This window comes from Panulirus ornatus, chromosome 23 (assembly GCF_036320965.1).
Source record: "Panulirus ornatus isolate Po-2019 chromosome 23, ASM3632096v1, whole genome shotgun sequence".
NCBI lineage: Eukaryota > Metazoa > Arthropoda > Malacostraca > Decapoda > Palinuridae > Panulirus > Panulirus ornatus.
This window is the reverse complement of record NC_092246.1, coordinates 1,496,660-1,519,959: the sequence shown is the minus strand read 5'-3', so window position 1 is coordinate 1,519,959 and position 23,300 is coordinate 1,496,660. Positions and strand designations below refer to the sequence as shown.

The window sequence follows — 23,300 nt, the reverse complement described above, 5'->3', positions numbered from 1 at the left end:
CGTTGCCCACATTCTCTATCTTATCATTCACTTTATTCCATTCATCCTTCACTACTCATATGCCCTAGAAATTTTCCTTCACATGTTTTCTAACAGTTTCTTGCTTATTTTCTTTTTTCAATCTCCAGTTGTTTCATCAATACATCAATCAAAGAACTGTTCACTTATAAGATCAACAATCTGCTTTAAAAACTCAGAGGTTAGGATCAAGTCAACCCTTACTCTTCTCTCCCTTATTGTGGACAAGTTTATTGGCTCTAACTTTATCTAACTCACTTCTGTTAATTCCCGAACCGTGCGTTTTTGCCTTCCTCTGGATCTTCTCTAACAGTTCTCTGTGCTTCTTAAAGTGTGTGTGTGTGTGTGTGTGTGTGTGTGTGTGTGTGTGTGTCTGGGGTGGGAAACAGAGTTGCCGTAATGACGTCATGACGCAAGTAAAGGGTGGCACCTTTGTGGTCTGATAATGATGTCAATCTTTTCATAAAGAAGCACGGGAGATGTAGAGTCTCCTTGATAAATCTTTGAAAACATTTCTGTGAGTTTGTAACTGAGGTTAGCGACGCTAAATGAAGACGGGTGACCAAAAACTGTGGCTAGAATGAATCAGGTAAACAGGCGGGGGATAACAACAAACAGAAGAATTATATCCTTGCTGGATGTTTCAGTCAGGTTGGGAGTCACTGGCTGTACGAGCTCTTGCCTGGTGAACGTGTTGTGGTGGCGGACTCACATCAGCTGCCTTAAAGTCATGAGGTTTGTAGTGACACAGAGCCTGGGTGTGTTCAGATCCTGCTGAGCACAAAATTCCCGTCGCATATTCTATCTTGCGTGATGCGGACAACACGAAATGAGGAAGCAGTGCTCATGGTACGCTCTCAGAAGTGCTCTTCGTCCTCTCAAAACCTAAATTTCTCTCGTAATTATAAAACAAAATCCTCGTGACTTGCTCTGTGTGTGCTTTTCATGGAACATTTAGCCCCAGCCGCGGTCCTGCCATTACAGGGTTATCTGGAGCATGGTGATTTGGCTGGAGCTGGAAGAGTTAACTCGACTCTCAACGCCAGTTAGAATCATTTCCTGCCAAGAAAATAGATCTGTGGACTATCCCAGGGGCCTTTATCTACGACTTCCACTCCCACGCTTGAGGCACAAACACACGAAAATCCTCGTGGTCATTGGTTTTCCAGGAAATTGAACGCCACTTCAGGCAAGAGAGAGAAACGTCATCAGCAAGACAAAGAAAGATAACTAAGGAGAACAATCCAGTGTCTCTTTTGTCTTCATTTTCCTTTGTCTAAATTTCGTGTGGTTTTGTAGTGGTGTGTCTGATTCAGAATACTGGAAGATGACCTGGTGCTACAGACGAATTCCTTTGTAATGATCTTAAACTGTTGACGTGAATGTTATCATCTTTCTTTGGACCGCATAAATGTTGAAGAAAATCTCTCATCAGACGATTCCAGTGCTTGATTCCTCAGTGTCCAGGATCATGTTGCACACAGCTGCAGCAGTCGACCATCATCGTTCACCTCCACAGCACCGACGTTTTACCTTGTGGTCTCTTCCTCAAACATCATTATAAACAAAGCTGTAATTATGCATCTTCAAAAATGAAACCGTTTATTTACTTCCTCTCCTCTGTAGATTCAGGTATATTTTTCCTCAGGAAGCGCAGCAATTTCGAACCCCTGCACGAACGTCATCAAAATGATATCGTCCTCTCATGATGATGACCTTAATCCCACTATCATCAGCGATCATCAGGAGATGAATTCATCTGGTCTTCGATGCGGCGTAAGAGCAGGCATCAAGCTGTTACTGCCCAGCTTAACCTCCAGCTGAAACAGCCAGTAATAACTGGTCAGGTAGACGCCGTCCCCAGGATCACCCTCCCTCTCTCTGCCTGAGATGGATCAGTACAGCTCCCGGGGCCTCGTGTGGTACTGATAACGACTGTTGGTCTAGTCTCTCTCTCTAATTGGTCACTCTCTGACGAGTTGACACGGTAAACTCGGTGTGTTACCGCTCCTCCGTGAGCGTATGTCTGTTTCAGGAGGACTGTGGTATCGCCTGCTCATTCCAGGTGCAGGCTGGTGAGAGCTGGCGAGATCAGGTCTTGTGCTCTTCCATACAACTTCGATGCGTCCATACAGGGAACGGGTGAGACCCACACTTGCCCAGACCAGGACCCGCCTCATGCTGGAGTCTGAACACTTGCTATGCGAACGGGTCTCGAGGAATGCCTAGCAACCATGTACTTAGCCACAGTAAGTGTAGGCATAGAGATATATTTTCCTGATACTGGATACTTGGTACTGGTCTTGCTACTAGGTAATGACAGCAGTTCAAGGTTTCATACCTGGGTAGGGAAGAAAAATGAATCGTTCATTTAAAGCATCAGACAATACGATGTAAAATTACAACCTTATCTTGGTCTGATGGTGGCGTACGGAGGTAACCCTGGCCTCCAGCAGACGCATTCTACCGAACTCTTGAGTCTCATTACTGTTTTGGGCACATGTTCCCTCTTGATGTACTGTGCGTGTGTGTGTGTGTGTGTGTGTGTGTGTGTGTGTGTGTGTGTGTGTGTGTGTGTGTGTGTGTGACAGACAGACCGACTGGAGGAGCGGCCGATGAGGTAGGTGTGATGAACACTGGTCGAAGAACTTCAGTTCCCTCGGGTGTATGTTTCCAGAGTTGATGAGAGAGGCACGCACACACACACACACACACACACACACGTCATTAACTAACTACAGCTCTGAGAAGAGCAAAGTGAGCGTCAACTTGTCCATCAGGCAAGGATCCACATCGCAGGCGTCCTGCACCGGCAAGTCAGTCACCCACGTCCTCTGGATTCCTTCGTTTCCTGAAGTTTTGATTTCAACTTGTTGATGTTCTGATCTTAATGTCTCGATAACTTGGTGTCTAAGTTTTCCATTATCTTTGTTTCCTTGTTGTTTTTGTTTGCATTATTTTGTTTTCTATTTTCGTTTTAGCTTCAGATTCAGTTTTATTCTCCCAGCTTTTCAATTCTTACTTATTAATTCTTATTATCTTAATTCTTAAATCTTACTGTTATATCTTATTCTAATTTCCTATATTTTAGGTCTCATATCTTATTTCAGGAACGTTTTTTCAATGACTGATCGTTTCCCTCATGTCCTCTGATTTGATTTTTTGAGGTAATTATTTTCATTCTTGTGAAAACGTACGTTAAGGGAGAATCTGCGTCAGTCATTTGTCGTAAGATTTTGGAGGATATGAGGACGAGCGATCTGTCCGACGTCGGGCGATATATGCCATCGTAAGACGATAGTGACTGCAGCCCAGACAATGAGGTGAGCCATTACTTCATTCAGGGGAAAGTCGGGTGATAGAAGTGGTCGCTATGTCAAAGAAGTTGACGTCGTACAACAGAATCTGTCGCTTGAACGACAGCAATTGTAGTCAGATGAAAGAATCAGACGCATGATAGAATCTGCTGTATGGATGGTAGAATCTGCTGTATGGATGATAGAATCTGCTGTATGGATGATAGACTCTGCTGTATGGGTGATACAACACAGAGACACACAATGCACCGCCAGACACTGTGGCGATACAGAGGAGGAACATCTACCAGATCATCACACTACATACTGAGATGTTATTCCTTCTTGTGTTTCTCCTGCCATAACGAAGATAAAGATAAGGAAACATTGTGTATAGCCGGAGCACAACCACATCAGGAGGAGACATACACTAAATACAGAACATCATGCATGAGCCATCGTCCCGCTGGCCACATACACAAGAAAAACATTTGTTTTTCATGTGTTTATGTTGATATGATCAGTGTTGCTGGTGCTGTTGTGGTCGTTGTTTGCCACAGTGGTGCTGTTGTGGTCGTTGTTTGCCACAGTGGTGCTGTTGTGGTCGTTGTTTGCCACAGTGGTGCTGTTGTGGTCGTTGTTTGCCACAGTGGTGCTGCAGTTTGTGGTGGTTGGTAGGAGGAGGAGCGGCAGTACTAGCGGTCGTAGTGCAAGTGTTAGTATGATCATGTATTGTAGTGGTAGTGATAGTTGTAGCAGTGTCAGTGCTAGAAACAGCAGTACTACCACACCACCACCACTACCACCACCACCAGTACCTACCATAACTTACCATCTGACACGAACTTTGTCATCTTACAGGCCACTCTGTACCCCGTGTTCTATATCCTCGTTATCATCACTAATGACTTAGTCTGTGGCCGCCACAGAAACCTTTAGACCCATGACACAGAACCGTCTAGCACCAGTGTTTGTGTGTGTGTTTCTGTGTGTGTGTCTGTGTGTCTGTGTGTGTGTCTGTGTGTGTGTGAGTGTGTGTGTGTGTCTGTGTGTGTGTGAGTGTGGGATATTTTCACAGCAACTAACGCGTCCTGAAATTTAGATGTCATATGGCCATTTTATTTGGTGATTTTGTTCTTTCTTTTTTGTTTGGGAGGCATGGTTGGCTGGCTGGCTGGCGGGAGATATACTGGCTGATGCCTCGCTGGAAATTTTGATTGTACCGCGTCAGTATAGGATGGATATCTGTACTCCTCTCTCTCTCTCTCTCTCTCTCTCTCTCTCTCTCTCTCTCTCTCTCTCTCTCTCTCTCTCTCTCTCTCTCTCTCTCTCTCTCTCTCTCTCTCTCTCTCTCTCTCTCTCTCTCTCTCTCTCTCTCTCTCTCTTTCATTTGATGATCACATACCTGAATCTTTACACATTTAGATCTATCACTCAGGAATTTAGAGCATTTTCTTATGATCTTGAGGAAGTTTAGTTCATGCCTTGAATCGTCCTAAATTCATGTTTATCACAATCTTGCCATGTGTCTTGTGCAATGTTTCCTGAAATTTGTATCTAAACTCCATTTTCGCAGATTTGTTTGACATATTTTTTCTTTCATGTGCAATGGGGATTTTCTGTGTTTCATTTTTAAGGTAAATCTATGACGTTAATTAGGTTTTCATCAATGATGTTGGCTTATTGTTCATGAGACGATACGTGTGGGCTGCTGATTAGGTAATTAAGTATCTCAGTTAATTACAGAGTAAATGTGGATCCATATCCTAGATAGTGGTATGAACCTTTTATTTTCCCATTAATTTTGAGACTTAAATTTGATTGTTTCATAAGATTTGTGATGAATACTACGTCAACCATTTCCTGTTATTACAGTTTCGGATTTTCATTTTTCAATGAACAATGATCTACAGTTAATATTGTCTTATCTCTTTATCATAAGTATATCTACGTATCTAATTTCTCTCTCTCTTTTCTCTTCACATTGTGTTGTCAATGATCATGTGTATGTTCAGGTATGTGTGTTTGTGTACATGATTATATGTGCATGTATTTATGTACGCGCTCATGTATACAGACTTACTCATCTAATCATTCTATATATGTATTATATAAACTTTTGTAAACATATGTAAAAACTTCCTACTATTCCGGATTTCGATATGTACATTTATCTATCCACTTCATATGAACATCTTCCGCTAAACATATAACTATGTATCCAACCATGGCATCATCACACATACTACTGTATGCACACCACGTGCACCTCCCTGGGTAATGTATGCACACCACGTGCACCTCCCTGGGTAATGTATGCACACCACGTGCACCTCCCTGGGTAATGTATGCACACCATGTGCACCTCCCTGGGTAATGTATGCACACCACGTGCACCTCCTTGGGTAAGGAAGGAAGATGAAGTATGTGACGTACTGGCTGGAGGAGGCTGGTACGTCTAGACACACGTGGTGTCCAGAGCTGAGACGTGATATTCATAGCACAATGTCTAAATCTACTACCCAGTATACCTTAGACTTCCGAGAGAGAGAGAGAGAGAGAGAGAGAGAGAGAGAGAGAGAGAGAGAGAGAGAGAGAGAGAGAGAGAGAGAGAGAGAGAGAGAGAGAGAGAGAGAGAGATCTTGCGCACCTATGATTCATTGGAAAAAAGGAAGGGAAAAAATATATAGAGCGAAAGATAGTGAGTGATATTATTCATTCAAATGTCATATGTTTAATCATATTTTGTCAGTATCAATACACTGATGATTTATGAACAAAAACTGATGAATCGCGATAAAGACTGAACAAAGTGTAGAACAAACTGAACATAACAATCAGTTTAAGATCTTTCTTCGAGACAAAATGTTGTCAAATATAGTATACGGAAAGAGGACATCATCAGCCTTATAGCCTTATGGAGAGAGTTTTATCTACGGTAATAAAGTGCGATAAGGCTCGTGAACTGTGTTAAACATGCAAGACAAATGCCACTATCCACGTTGCAGGGTAGGGCATGTCATGTTCTGGCCTTGTGTTGTTTCCAAATGTCAGTAGTTGCGGGTGTGAACTGTACTCCTGTGTGCCTAAGTGTGCTTTGTGTAATGACTTGTTGGTGGTAACATATTTGTACTGTACGGGGAGGGAGTTCTGCACTCATGGAACCCGATCTCTTGAGCTTTATCTACTATCACAACATTCTAAACTCATGAATGTTGTCTACATTCGCAATATCCGTTCTAATCTGACTATAATAACGCTTATGTTTATCTTTATCAATAAGTTGTTCTTTTATTTCTTTTTCTTAACGTTGCATCTTGCATCCTGGCACATTCGTATAGCAGTTCACTGTCGACGTCATCGAACAGGTTTAAAAACTCAAAGACTGTGATCAGATCATCCCTTACTCTTCTGTCTTCCATGAGGGACAACTCTAACACCTCTAACATTCCAGTTCTCTTACTTGCAGTACCTGCTTCGCTCTCATCCTTTCTCTTCCTCACAGGAATACTTCTGCTCTGTCCTGTGTCTGGCATCACAAATCATTCTCTAACCAGCCAGTCTTGTGTCTCCCGCTATGATGGCCGGCAGCGACATCTTCACTGTAGTCTTCGTCACATGATCCACCAGCGGATCACTGTAGCCAACACCAGACTGGACGTCAGATCCCGACGTTAACCAGAGTGAGTCACGTGTGTACACACTTCGTTGTATGGAGACGACCACCACCATCACCCAACCCTCCAACTCCCTCCCTCACCGACGTCCATTCCTCGCTGCTGCCTCCACAACTCCTCACACTCGAGGGTTTCTGCCTCCTCACCTGCCTGCCTCTCCTAACTGTTCCTGCCCCGTGCCACACGACTCGACTCACACAAAAATCATTTCATAATGCTGCAGTCATCTTCCCCACCTGCAGTTGTTACCAAACTCCATAGATTGTGTGTGTGTGTGTGGGTGTGTGTGTGTGTGTGTGTGTGTGTGTGTGTGTGTGTGTGTGTGTGTGTGTGTGTGTGTGTTTTATTGCACAGGCTTTATCTTACGTTTCCTTATTTAGGATTATACTAGATTATATTTTCCTTGATTACACCAGATTATCTTTTCATTGCTTACATTAGATCATTTTTTCTGATGGGTAAAACACTTTGGCTGTCAGCAATTGACCACGAACTACCACTCATGTCTACTGTATGTCTGTCTGTATGTCTGCAAGTGTGAGTCTGTTGTGAAGATCATGTCTGTAAATGTGTCTGCAAGGTGAGAGGTATGTAGGTATGTTGGTAGATGTAGCTGGGGTGTTGCCTATGTAGGTACATGCTGTGGAGCTGTTACCCTTACAGGTATGCTAGTAGGTGCAGTGGAGGTGTTACCCATAAAGATACATGTAGTGGAGGTGTTACCCATCCTCCTTATACAATGTTTTCCAATTGATGTTTTGTTTGATAATGACAACGTATCATTAAACTTTCATTTCTAAATGCTACTATATTGTCGTTAACCCCTTGAGTACGACGGGACGACCCCCGAGCACAAGAGTGCGGCCCTTGAGGACGACGGTACGACCCTTAGATATGAATTTGTGACTTTTATCATACCCTTCAGTTCAGACAAAAGGTCAAGGGTCGTCCCGTCGTGCTCAGGGGTCGTCCCGTTGTGTTGCACAGGTCTCAGGTGGTGAGGTACATCTGTGTCTGTTGACGTTAATCCATTTCCTCGACTACGTTATCCTTCGTCTGCGTCTTAACCTTCGCTTCGTTCTCTGTTGATAATCTGTTAATGTCTGTATGGCATTATGTCTGTGTACTAAATTACACAACATTTCCTCTTGCGCGGTTGTACGTTAATGTCTTTGTGATGAATCATTTGTTTATTTGTGATGAATTATACAGTGATATGATTTTTCATTTTTGTCAGAGTCTTTGTGGTAAGTTATACAAGTTTCTTGTGTGTGTTTTTATATTCTAGGTGTTAGTAACGAATCATTCAACACGACCAGTCATCTTGTATCATTATGTCCCAGTACAGTTTGCCAGTGTTTGATTCGCGATTGTTTGATTCTGGTTATTAAGCTATAAATCTATTTCTAACTGCTTTCTTGTTCGACCTCTTCTTGACATCCTTCTGTCATTTTATACATATTTCGCCCTCGGGATCTATTTCTGTGGACTCACACAACCGAATGCTGAATGTCCGTCTCTTTCTGTCACTTCTATCTTGACGGGAGAAGATAAGAGATAATTCAGGTGTAAGGCTGTGTTGTGTGATAGTTATTACTGAGCCTAGATACCAGCCACGGCTCTGACCTACAACAGCTAATGGAAGGAACCAAATCATATGGGACCAGACCCCCCTGGGTCTCCATACTATACTCTCTCTCTCTCTCTCTCTCTCTCTCTCTCTCTCTCTCTCTCTCTCTCTCTCTCTCTCTCTCTCTCTCTCTCTCTCTCTCTCTCTCTCTCGAGTTTGGCGTTAACTTGGCCTCTTTCTTATACATTGTATGATGTCTGTATGTGTGTATGTACACATAACAAAGAGAAGATATCCAGTCCAACGTCAGTAGATTATAAGAAGCAAACACATAATGTTTACATTTACGTTATATTCCACCAATGGAATTTTCTAAACATTTCAAATCCCATTTGTGAATCTGTTTCTCTATCTATTTTTCTCTATCCATCGCAAACTGCGAATGTAAAAAAAGAGAGAGATAGCTCGCATCCCACATAACCTTACATACATATGCATTCAGAATAGTTGTATACTGTATGCTGGATGTATTTTTCCTTTTTCATGGGTTAGGAAAAAAGAAAATTGTGAGGAGGGAGGTTGGGATGGGGGTGCTGGGAGGGGGGGTTGTGGGTGCTGGGAGGGGGGAGGGGAGGCATAATCCGGTGTGGCCAAAGAGCACAGCGATGAAGGCTGGTGACTGGGGGTTAAGAGTGTGTGGGATTAACATGGGTGTTGTCTGCCTGGGGGAGGCGGCTGCCCTGCCCTGCCCTGCCCTGCCCTTCCCCCAACCAACGCCACCTCCTCCCCCTCCTACTCCCCCTCCCCCCTCCCCCCCCCTCCCCCCCTCCCCCCTCCCCCCCTCCTGCACATCTCGTTGCAAACTTATCACCATCGCCGGCGCCTTGGGCTCTGGGGCGGAACTGACAGACCCTTGTGAGGACCGGCTACTGTTCTCGTGGGGTGGGAGAGAGAGAGAGAGAGAGAGAGAGAGAGAGAGAGAGAGAGAGAGAGAGAGAGAGAGAGAGAGAGAGAGAGAGAGAGAGAGAGAGTACTACTCAGCTAAGTCAAGTGTTGCTGTGTGTCAGGGGAGAGCCAGACGTGCAGGACATAACTGGAGAATGTTCGTCTCTGATTCTTTCCTCAGACGATGGTTTCTCTTCCTCCAGTGTGGGCTTCTTGGAGGATCAGGTTTTCTCTTCTAGAGAACTGGTTTCTCCTTATATGGGGCCGGTTTCTCCTCATTACAGACTGGTTTCTTATAAAGAACAATTTCTCCTTAAAAGATCCGGGTTTTTCCTGTAGAGAACTATACTTTCCTTATAAGGAACTGGTTTCATCTTATATAGAACTAGATTCTCCTCCGAAGAACTGGTTTCTCCTTATAAGGAACCGGTTTCTTCTTATATAGAACTGGTTTCTCGTTATAAGGAACCGGTTGCATCTTCTGAGGAAGCAATATCTTCTTGACCAGACATGAAGAGTTATATGCCCACAATGTCTGCAAAAGGTTGTGCTTGTGGACGTGGTTGTGATCATGGGTGACTGTGGGGTTGTGACAAGGTGTTGGTGTGAGATGATGGAGACCAGATGTGACCCACCAGGAGACACCTCTGGTCTCCTGGGGTCTCCTGCTGGCTGCTGGTGTCCCACACAAGTACTGGCTCCTGGGGAGAACGTTGTGGCCAGCCCCTCGCGCTCTCCTCCTGCAGGATGGGTCTCGCTCGCCTGTTTTCCATCGGCCGTTCCTTTTAGCTGTCCTCCTTAACTCGTGTGTGTGTGTGTGTGTGTGTGTGTGTGTGTGCTACTTCTTCCAGAGTTCCAGCATTAAATCTTGACCAGTAACCACGTCATTACACCGAATTACAGTGGTATATATTGAGGTTCAAATTAATGGGCAACATTAATCATAAATACACTTTTTATTTCTCCTGCCATATTGTGGATCCCACATAGATCAGGGTTGTAAGAACGTTTAAAACAAAGTTACAAACCTCAGTTTTTAACTTTAATTTACTGCAGAATGACTAAAATAAATTGGCATTTATGGTAAGAAATTGTCTGCAGTAAACATGCCAAATTTTTAGGGTTTTGTTGTTGTTGTAGAATACCTTAATCATCATAAATACAACAATACATTACTACAGTTCATTTAGAATGTACAACAAGTCAGTTTGTTAATAGAAGTAGTTTACCGTAATATCCTTCTCGTACATATCTGTCATGCAATAAAGCTCTGAAAACCAAACATGACAGAGTTTTTTAATTATATAAATGATAAACAATTACCTTTATTACATGACTTGGCAATAACTGACGTGAACGACTTTTTTATGAGGACGAACAAGTTTGGTCAAATACCACACACAAGAAAAACCTTCACGAACTTCTCTAGTGATTCGCTATACCACTAAATTTCACTTCACATCGTTCACTTTTTATGAGTATTAATCAATCCTGATTAAAATATATATATATATATATATATATATATATATATATATATATATATATATATATATATATATATATATATATATATATATATATATATATGTATATATATATATATATATATATATATATATATATATATATATATATATATATATATATATATATATATATATATTTCTAACAAAGTTTGTTCTTGTATTATCACACATACGTGACCCACAAGACAAACGTGTACTTATATTCAAGTTTTCTAAGTTGGAAAACGTTTCTGATTTTTACTTTGCAATTCTTCAAGTGTTGAGGAGAGGTGAGGCAGTTTGCACCACCTGGCTCAGCACTTGGTCACCTTGGCGGTCACTCGTCAATGCTTGGATTATCAATTATTCACGGATCTTGAGCGCTCGCCTCTCGTATGATCCTGAAAAATTAGAACCTTTGGCGAGGAATGTCCACCAGCACGGCCTGGGTTTGTGAGGAGGACGAGGAACGTCGGAATTAGATGGCAATGAAATGTTTATCATGACTGGTGCGTGGAGTGGAGCGTAGCATGGCGGGGGTCTGGGCCAGGCCAGCCGACACGAAGGAGTTGAAGAAATTGATGGATGAAACATGAGCGCTCAGTACTGGTGGCTCTCAGTGTGAGGAGTGAGCCAGGCGGAGGGAAGCGTGAGGCGAGTGTGCGTGTCAACACGTGCGGAAAGTAGCAGCAGTGGCAAGATCACGCAGCTGACGACGGAGGCGCCGACGGAGGCGCTGACGAAGGTGACAATGAAGGTGACGACGAAGGTGACGACGAAGGTGACGATGAAGGTGACGATGAAGGTGACGGGAGCGTTGATGGTGTTCGTGATGGGAAAGAGCAAAGGTTCTTGGGACACACACACACACACACACACACACACACACACACGGAGCAAAGGTCACACTGACACATGACCCATTACGGCCTACTTCATGATCATAGATACATACATGATAGAGAAATTCATAGTAGATACTTGGATAAGCAGATAGACAGGTAGATATAGATAAAGAAAAAATAGATACACAGGTAGCTAAACAAATAAAAAGATGGATAGATAGATGTAGATATGGTCGCAAAAGCAGCAGTGTAACGAAGAGTTCCTCTATAATCATCTCTGTACATTCGGTCCTTCCGCCAGAGTGAGACAGATTTTGTAAAGCACAGGTCTGGTGTGGTCTGGTGTGGTGTGGTCCGGTGTGGTCTGGTCTGGTGTGGTCCGGTGTGGTGTGGTGTGGTCCGGTGTGGTCTGGTCTGGTGTGGTCCGGTGTGGTGTGGTGTGGTCTGGTGTGGTCTGGTCTGGTGTGGTCTGGTCTGGTGTGGTCTTGTCTGGTATATTAGTCTTATTAATACTTACTTTATTTGTTTAATTCGCTTGTCTGTCTCTTTATCTTATGCATCATGAGAGAACAAGGCAAGGAGAAAGATACATTGTGCCATATCTGTGTTTCTGAATTTCATATATATATATATATATATATATATATATATATATATATATATATATATATATATATATATGAATAAAGGTAATTGTTTCAGGTCACGTGTACTGGGATGATTAAACATTTCAAGTTTAAAGCCTAGTCTGGTTCGGAGCCAACACGGGGAACTGGGTTAGTTTCAGTTGGCAGGGGAGACACGCGCAACCCTACACCAGCATTTAATAACATCGAAAAGTAAAAGTGAAGAATAAAACTACGAGTATGTGGTGGTTCGGGGGCGAGCGCTGAGATCGGTGGCTTTGGCCCAGAGAAAACTGGTTTGTTGGAGTAGTGTGGAGGGCATATTTGGTATTGGTGATTAGCCTGGGTGCAAGTCTGTCCCCTTAGGGAGCTCCTGTTGCACATACCGTGGGTGCGATTCTTATCTTTTTATTAATATTTTTTTCTGCCTCCTGCCGACCATTGCCTTCTGCCTCATGCCGACCATTGCCTGCTGGAACAGGAGAGCATTTAAGGTTTCAAGAAACATTAGACCGACCAAGAAGACTTGTGCAACATAGGAATGTCTGGCTTGTGGCAACACCAACAAGTCTCTCTTAAATGCTTAACACCAAAGCTTCGAGTTGGTTTCCATTTTCTATACATGTTATACGATTGACTAATTTGAAAATTAATGAATAAATAGATGCACAAACGTACACATTGATATGTATGTATGTATTCAGACGAAAAGACTGGTAGATATATAGACATATGTACGTATTCATATGTAGTATAGATGACTATATAGATGTGGTTCAAATAGTATATATATATATATATATATATATATATATATATATATATATATATATATATATATATATATATATATATATATTAGTTGGTTGGTCTGTACGGATTGGTGCTGGACGGCGGGACTCAAGTATGAAGTTAGGATTTAAATAACTTTGTTAAGTACTGGCACCTGATGAGGTGGATTGTCTCCACGAAACATGTCGTGCCACATGTATAAAAAAAAAATTACATGTTCAGTAGAATTGTATGAACTCCTACTGAAGTGCGATTTCATCTTTATATATATATATATATATATATATATATATATATATATATATATATATATATATATATATAGATAGATAGATAGATATATAGATAGATAATTAAATAGATATCCAAGAAAGCTGGTTGACGTTTCGTTTTCAGATGTGTACATAACTATATCATCCACATGTGAAATCTGAAGTATGTGTTCCCCGGCAGGTGTGGCGTGGAGGATCGGCCAGAGTCACCCGCACACGACCCAGCCCGACTACTGACGCCTCTGGGACGACCTGGAATATCATCATGTGTTCACGACCCTCCCTCCTGCCCTGGCCCTGGTCGTCGGCGTGGACGACCTGGCTGCATACATGCTGGTGTAAATATCCAATGAGATTTATTTCACATTTATCTGTCCTAAAATTGTATTTCTTTCCGTAGGGAGATGTAGTTAGCGTCAAGTTCTATGTAGTTCCTGTATTTTTCTAAACACTGTAGGAAACTCATTCTTATCTTTGCTCTATCTAGAAGAGATGGATGTGATCCCAGAGATAAGATTTTGCTGCAAAACTCAAATCTTTATTGTTAAAGCTATTTTTCTAAACAAGGATTAGAGATATGAGAACCAAATTCCACCATGAATTTTTATTCTTACCGATAAGATCAGAATTCTGTCAAGTATCTGATATTCTGTTCTACAAATGTCATTAGAATTACTGACAAAAAAGATATATATATATATATATATATATATATATATATATATATATATATATATATATATATATATATATATATATATATATATATATATATATATATATATGCGCAAGTTTTGCCAGGTGCGGCATATTTCCATCTTGAATGTCATATTTGTAAATTGGAAAACAAATATACGACATAGACCATGCAAGGCTGACAATGCACTGTGCAGTGGCAACACTACACTATTCTTTTAGAAATGTTCACAGTCAGCTCTTTTTCAAGTCTCGTCTGGTATGAACAAACAAATCATTCAATGTAATTGTGAGTAACCGAAAAAGAAAATATAATGTACCATGAAAGCAAATTAGGAATGTGCTTAGAGAGTTGCAAACAGGTTTTGGCGGACCTGATCAAGACAAATTTGGATATTTCGTAAAAATAACTCAAAGATAAATGGCTAAATGTGGTTAAGAATCGCATTAGATAATGGAATGGATGAAGGCAGCAAGTATGGATATGTACATGTGTATATATGTATATGTCTGTGTATGAATATGTATGTATACGATAAAATTTATAGGTGTGTATATGCTCGTGTGTGGGCGTTTAAGTACATACATGTGTATGTGAGTAGGTTGGGCCATTCTTTCTTAGGTTTCCTTGCGCTACTTCGCTAACGCGGGAGACAGCGACCAAATGGCGTAAATAAATATATATATATATATATATATATATATATATATATATATATATATATTGGAAAGGATCACAATTTTGCACGTGATCAAGTATGTTCCTAAAAGTCCACGGGGGAAATGAAACACGATAAGTTCCCAAGTGCACTTTCGTGTAATAATCACATCATCAGGGGGAGACACAAGAGAGAAATAAAACAGTCAGTTGATATACAACGAAGAGATGAAGCTAGGACGCCATTTGGTAAATATGCGATTGTCCAAGGAAACAAGTTTAAGTTTAGCATATACAGAAAACCTACTAATGTATGCTCATATATCCATTATTACATGATGGAGCTAAATTATCATCATTTCAATCTATGTTCCTTAGGGCATTACGTATTTGCAGTCCAGAGTATATTGATGATGAGTTTGAGAAGATATATTCTATTGGATCTAAGTTAAAGTACCCTAGACCTTTCATTGATAAATCCCTTAAGTTAGCAAAGAAATCATTTTATAGAGTTGAGCCCAAACTTCCCATCGACACCAAGAAGCTTTTAGCTCTCCATCTTGATAATAATTTTACTTTACTTCCCATGTTGCTTAAATCCTTTAATATAAATGTTGCCTTCAGCAACAATAATACTATAAAGAATATCTTAATCAGGAATTCACTAGAAAATTCTCCCGGGTGCATCTGTAAAGTGCCATGTAGAAATTGTGTTAAGTTTTATGTTGAACAAACTGGTAAGGATCTTTCTGTTAGACTTAAGCAACATAAATATGGTATAAGAACGGGACAAGAATCAAATACCTTTTTTAATCACGTTAAAAACTATGATCATTGTATTGACTGGAGTAATGCCATCTCAGTTATTAACTCTAACTGTATTACCACGAGAAATATCATTGAATATTCTGTTATCAAATACACAAAGAATTATACTCTTAATATAAGTGATGGTCTATACAAATTAGATAACTTTATTGTCGATAGAATTTGTAAAATGATAAGTTTATGAACGCTCGTTGTCTGTTTTGGACAATCGCATGTTTACCAAATGGCGTCCTAGCTTCATCTCTTCGTTGTATATCAACTGACTGTTATATTTCTCTCTTGTGTCTCCCCTGATGATGTGATTATTCCACAAAAGTGCACTTGGGAACTTATCGTGTTTCATTTTCCCCGTGGACTCTTAGGAATATATATATATATATATATATATATATATATATATATATATATATATATATATATATATATATATATATATATATATATATATATATATATATATATATATATGTATATATATATATATATATATATATATATATATATATATATATATATATATATATATATATATATATATATATATAATCTAACTAACCTAACCTAGTCTAGCAAAGCCTAACTTAACCGAACCCAAGCTAACCAATCCATACCAGAATGAAATTCCGTAATTACCTGTAACACAAATTGACTTTCATTCTTAATTTTCGTTTCAGTCTATAAAGGAAATCATTTTCCCGCAAATGGATTACAGGATTTTTCTGTCAGATAGATCTATTGGTCCAGACCTACGTCATCGTGCCCCACAGGTCAAATGTGGAGGTCCTTTCTTATAGAAGGTCTCTCCCCAGCACACGTACTTATCTGATCCTCTGTACCGCTCTTATCACTCACTGTTTTTATTCTTATCTTATCTCACTTCCTCCATCATTCTTTGAATAAGAGACTATGCCTAAAGATGCAGCGACTTTGCAACATGAAATTCTAATTTTCTAGCATTTTGAGCGATTGCATTGGTCAAAAGATTGTATATATTCTTTCTAATGACCAGGCCTGATTCATACCACACTGTCTAACAGTGATACTAGGAAGATTGAACCACACTTCATAACTAGCTGTTACACTAATCAGAACAAACGACAATGTCATATATTAACATCAGCGTCTAGAGAGAACAAACCATGTTATCTAACAATGATACTGGACGGTTCAAACAACGCTAAGTGTCACTAGACAGCCTACATGACCACATTATCTGACAGTTAAGCTAAACAGATCAATCCACACTTTCCAGCAATGACACTAGACAGATCACATGACCATTCACCACTTGCTAGATGTTGTCTCTGACCTCACACACGTTCATAGTGGTGTGACCACATAGGACCATTACCATTGTCCACTAAAACCAATCCTCACGTCTTGTTCGCAAGCAGGTAAATTTTGTCATGGGTATTGACCCGATGGTTTCAATCTAACTGTTAGATTGATAAAAGTAACCTTGCGTCAGATAACTAACTTACAGTAACTGATGATGAACAGTCCTAATTACTTAAGTTATTGTATTTTCGGTGCATTAAACTAACTGGTGAACATTTTTAGGTTACCCTTATAGTTGGCATCATTTCAATATAGTGCAAACAGAATTTTACATTCTCAAAACGACAACAGAATTTTAGAAAATAAGGAACAAGTGTTCGCACATTATCCAGTATGATCATTCTAATAAACCAAATACTTTGACAATAATGTTTTCAAATAATTTCCTGTACCAGAATAATTACATTGAAAAAAAGATTTCCAGTAATTCATACCAGAAAAATATCCGACTAGAAACATTAGGATAATGTAATTCATACAAAACAAAATATCTTACATTATAATAAACATATTGACAACATGAGCGTAGTTGTTCATACTTTGTCAAACTATCTAACAAGATCATCAGGTCTATGAAGATCTAATGTAAGGAATTCTAACCAAGTAGTATCTACATTCATACTAATAGTTTCATAATGATAAATTCCCCAACAGAATCAAATTAAAATTAAGAAAAGAAATGAATTTTGGTCTAGGAAAAATCTAAATTTTTGCTGGTCAGGTCTGAAAAAACGATAAAAAAAATCTCTGTAGATCAGGAAATTATAAACATTATTACTGTTGGTCCAACTCAGTGATGAGACCAAATATTTAACAATAGTTAACATAATTCCAACAACCCTCGGTGGATGATTTATCTCACTATATCAGATTTACTGATCATCTTATGAGGCAAAATGGTTGTAGCTAAACCAATTATCTAGACAGCCAATCATTATATTGTCTACACCAATCTAACCCAACCTACAGTTTTGTTGTATCGAGGATTTTTAGACCGTCACTTAAATCTAGAACTAATGATTTTTCTGGACATAATCTTAGCTACACTAATGATTATGTTGATATTAGAACTTTTAATTTGACGACTAATTTTCATCGCTGTTAAAAGCGACTGGAATGATAATCCCAACCAAGCAAGACCAGTGGCTTAATCAGACCAATAATTCGTAACACATCGATTATGGTTCCTGCTACACGAGGACCCAACTCGAAAAATATGATCATACTCAGACAAATTATTTCTTCATATCAGTAATCGATAGCATTATCGTCACACCAGGTACTCTCGTTAACCTGCTCCTTCCAACCATAACAATAACCATGTAGTCTTGACAACAGTCGTCATTCCAACAACACACAACCATCACAACTCGGGTTAAAATAACATCCATTATTTTCAGAGTATTCGTCCTATCTTGTTGATAACTCACTTATCAGTAACTCTTATATGACCAATCATTCCTGCTAAAATTCTTGTTTCTTATCAGTTGTACCGAGGACGAAGAAAAAAATCCAAATTGAAATACTAAACTAAAAAAAAAAATAGAATCAGAAAAAAGTTATTCTTGTAACGTCATTCATTTTTCGCCAGTGGTATAAATCATGCAGACCGTTGATTCTAACTTACAATAGTTATAACTATGCATGATAATTCTAGCATGTTTAGTTTTAACACAGAAAAATCTAAACAAAATAATAATTACAGGTAGAGCAGCAGTAGTTCTTGTTAATACACCACTAAATTGGTTATTGGAACTAGACCAGTTTGTCTCGTGTCTGATAAATCCAGTTATAACAACAAATCCATAACATACACCAGATTCGTTAATCAGTCCAGACAGACATAACTGTACTGGAACTGATGATTTTCACAAGTTCTATGATTAGTGTATCTTGTAATCATCTCATGTAAATGATTCTACTAAGGAAAAATATTATCTATTCTGCCACTTTAGTAGCTATAGAAATTATTCTGATGATTCTTGTATTTCTAACTGGGCCATTAACTATAGAAACGAATTCTCAATATAACTGAACACTGAATCCAAATCACTGTTATCATTTTAACAAATAATCCTAGCTCAAAACAATCAAATTTCACATTTCTGAAAAAAAAACGATAATTAGAAGATATAATCCAATTGATAAAGCAGAAATTCCTTGCAAACTATTACCTCTGACCTGACCAACGGATCTGACCAGACCAACGGATCTGACCAGACCAACGGATCTGACCTGACCAACGGATCTGACCAGACCAACGGATCTGACCAGACCAACGGATCTGACCAGACCAACGGATCTGACCTGACCAACGGATCTGACCAGACCTAATCATTCTAGATTCTTAATATCTGACAAAAACATTTGTTACAAATTTATTACAACTTTGCACAAAAATTCTAGAATAAGATTTAAAAAAGCGACTTGGACGCAGGTCAGATGGTTTTTAGCGAGCCAGGAACTTATACCAAACTTGTCAGACTTTGAAAACTCACCAGACTGAATAATTTTCATCAATACATCGGATGATTCTGACCACAGCAAATTATTCCTCCACAATTAGTAATCCTCACCTCACCAAATATCTTCCCTCCTCCTCCATAAGGAATCTAATAACACCACGAGCATTTCTGCCCACAACCTGTCCCCGGCCAGCCGCCTCCCTGGAGAGAATCTTCCTGCCTTCTGAGGCCATCATACTCTGAGGCCATCATACTCTGAGGCCATCATACTCTGAGGCCATCATACTCTGAGGCCATCATACTCTGAGGCCATCATACTCTAAGGCCATCATACTCTGAGGCCATCATACTCTGAGGCCATCATACTCTGAGGCCATCATACTCTGAGGCCATCATACTCGTTCATAACAGTTGATAAAACACTAGCTAGACGAAGACTTATGGAAATGTTAGTCTCGCTAAGTGTGGTATTATGTTTATAGACCTGTGTATTGTGGACGATGGTTAGGAGTACCACATGGGCGAGGGCATGACCTGCACAACACAAGTTACAGAATGTGATGAGTAATGGAATTACAGAAGCTTGAGGAAAATGAAAGTATTTACCATGGAGGGCAATTACATTACTCACCATAAAGGACAATGTAATCTGTACATGCCACAGCACAGACGAACTCCACAACAGACACACCTGACTCCAGGTGACAAATAAAAACGAATGTGAAAGGAACAGGTGTGTGATGTGGTGTATGTGTGTTTGATGATCCATGGATGACATGATCAAGGTGTACTGACACACACACACACACACACACACACCTGCGCACAACCTGAGTTATAATGTTATGAGTCACAAATATCTGTTTGTCATGTTGTGATGATGACGACCCACAATTCATCAGAAAGTATTACCGATATTTATGGTCATATATATATATATATATATATATATATATATATATATATATATATATATATATATATATATATATATATATATATATATATATATATATATATATATATATATATATATATATATATATATATATATATATTACACAATGAACACAATATAACCTATATACTGGTACATACAATAAAGGACCTAAGATTGTACCTTGCAAGGCCTCATCCATATAGGAGGAAGAAGGTGCCTGTAGAGTGGGATTTAGGCCAGCCTCGTAGACAACCTGATCCTCTCTGCCCCAAAGATTGCAATCTACATGACTTCAGTAAGTGGTATTTCCAAACGTACACTCGACGTGAGTTAGATTACCATTTTGCGCTACGCAAGTGATGGGTCTTTTCTGTTTACAACGTAGGCGTAGTAACCACCCACGGTCATGTGTGAGAGCGAAGTGTAAGGCACCACTGAGCTTCAGGAGGCTAGTGTTTACTGTTGACTGATGGGGAGACTTCAATCCTTTGCAACACGACCGTACGATTCTTGAGTACGACGCGACGGTGCGACCTCTTCGCATGATGGTGCGATCATGAGAACGACTGAGAACGACGGTGCGATCCTTGAGAAAGACGTTACGATCCTTGAGCACGACGGTACGACCCTTGAGAATGATAAGTATGACTCTTGTGCACAAAAATGCGATCCTGAAGAATGATCAGGTCAAAGACCCAACCATCCTGCTGGGGAAGGCTCGTACCGTCATGGTGAAGGGTTGGTGCCTCCTGGTCATGGGTCATGCATCAGTTCATGAGATAAAGGTCTGCTGTTCTCTTGGTTATATTTTGAATATTGTACGAAACCTTTGAGATTTTGAATCCTCTTTTGGAAATGGATTTTGGAATGAATACGAGTTCATCTTGGCTGAGATAGGATTTCAGGAACAAGATTATCTTAAGATAATCATGATAAAGATAAGGTTTAAAGATCGTTTTTTAAACAGGACTATAAATGATGTGCACTACACATGAGAGCTTTCTTAATACATAACACCATGATGAAGAAATTTGGAAACTTCTGTTTGAGAGAAAGTATTCACTTCGTACAAAATTTAGAGACGAGAGATGAATGTGATCCTTCAGGATAATACGTAATGTAATCTTTATCCTCAAACATCATCTGAAGATAAAATCTATAAATAGATAGATACCTGAACTACATAGATTTAGAAACGTCGATAGATGTTTGTGAACCTCCTGACGATATTTCACCACATTATCTCTGCTTTTATCTTCCCAAGCACTGACCCACCAGGAGAAGGTTGAGTAGGCTTTGATGGCCCCTTTCCCCTGTCTCGAGAGAACTAGAAGTGTTCCAACGATATTTGAAAAACAATACAATATGACCAAACTACAGTTTACATACTGGTACTGAAGACATGTTTACAAGATCTGAACACCAGGTGGATGATGATGATGATGATGATGATGATGATGAGACGCAAAGTTGAACTGTAAATTTCAAAAATTCTGGAAGGCTGAACCAGCCTTTTAAGAAAACATTCAAGAAATCTGGAAGAAAAGTGCTTGATGCTAAGAATTCTGTTTTTCCCAAGTGTTTCAATACTTTTCTAGGTATTTCATAATATCGTAAGGCACTGCCTTAGTTTCCTGGAGTCATTCTTTAACCACCAGAAAACTCTTCATCTGACTCTCTAAACGCTCCTTCGTTGAACCCCTGAAGTTCGACCATGGTTTTTCTAACCTAACCTTCATTATGCTCGCAAGAATTCCCTCACTGTTTCTTGAAGGGCTTCAGTAATGCTCCCACGAGACTTCCCATATGATTCACTTAGTTCTAGTTTCTCATAATTCTTCAAAATGATCCCTCATAATCCCACTCATCTTACCCTTAATCACTCTCTCATTACTCCCTTCAAAACCTCCCAAATGATTTTCTAAAAGACTCTCATAGTAAACCCTTTCATTAAGATTAACCCACTTGTTACCTGTCACTTGGAATTACCTAACCTAACCTCATACGTGTCAATTTCTTGTACCTTATCATCCTGAGGACAGTAAATGCTTTGTACAGCCTATTCTTGATAACGATAAACGTTGAATAAACTTTGAATAAACTCCTCGTATGAAACAAGTTATGATCACCACGTACACTCACTCATGTCCCTCACAGCCTCATACTTCCTCCTGTTTCTTCCTATAACAACAGACTTATGGTTGGAAGATATAACCATCACTATACTGGGATATAACCATCATTATAATGGGATGTAGTCATCATTATGCTGGGATATAAACATAACTATACTAGGATATAAACATGATTACACTGGGATATAACCATCCCTATACTGGGATATAAGATCATTATACATGTATATCATAATTTGTACTGGGATATAAACATAACTATACTGGGATATAAACATGATTATAATGGGATATAAATATGTTTATACTGGGATATAACCATCCCTATACTGGGATATAACATAATTATACTGGGATATAATTATTGTTTTACTGGGATATAACCATCACTATATTGGGATATAACCATCATTACACTGGGATATAAACATCACTACACTGGGATATAAACATTGATCCACCTGTCCAGTTGTCATTAACCCCATCAGTCATAAATCTGTTCGTTCATCTGTTCTTTACATGACCATTTGAACACTGGTTTAACTCGCTGCTCAGTTCATTCTATTTGTAAAGTTGTTTCTCGGTTGATTACTGAAAACCAATTATTCATTGCCCATCTTGTTTGTCAAGATTTATTGTATTTATACCATTTATCAATTCCCTGCTCATGTTCATCAGTTATTTTGGTTAT

The 23,300-nt window shown here is 39.5% G+C and overlaps 1 long non-coding RNA gene across 2 annotated transcripts in view; it reads left to right on the top strand.

Annotated features, from left to right (window-relative positions):
* LOC139756708 (uncharacterized) overlaps positions 1 to 23,300 on the top strand; it is a 171,922-nt gene that overhangs the window by 85,390 nt on the left and 63,232 nt on the right. The window contains exons 2-3 of one of the 2 annotated variants that reach the window (XR_011714418.1): positions 6,820 to 6,997; positions 13,731 to 13,887. This is a non-coding gene — a long non-coding RNA (uncharacterized lncRNA). The remainder of the gene's footprint in view (positions 1 to 6,819; positions 6,998 to 13,730; positions 13,888 to 23,300) is intronic. The other variant, XR_011714417.1, reaches the window with a different exon arrangement.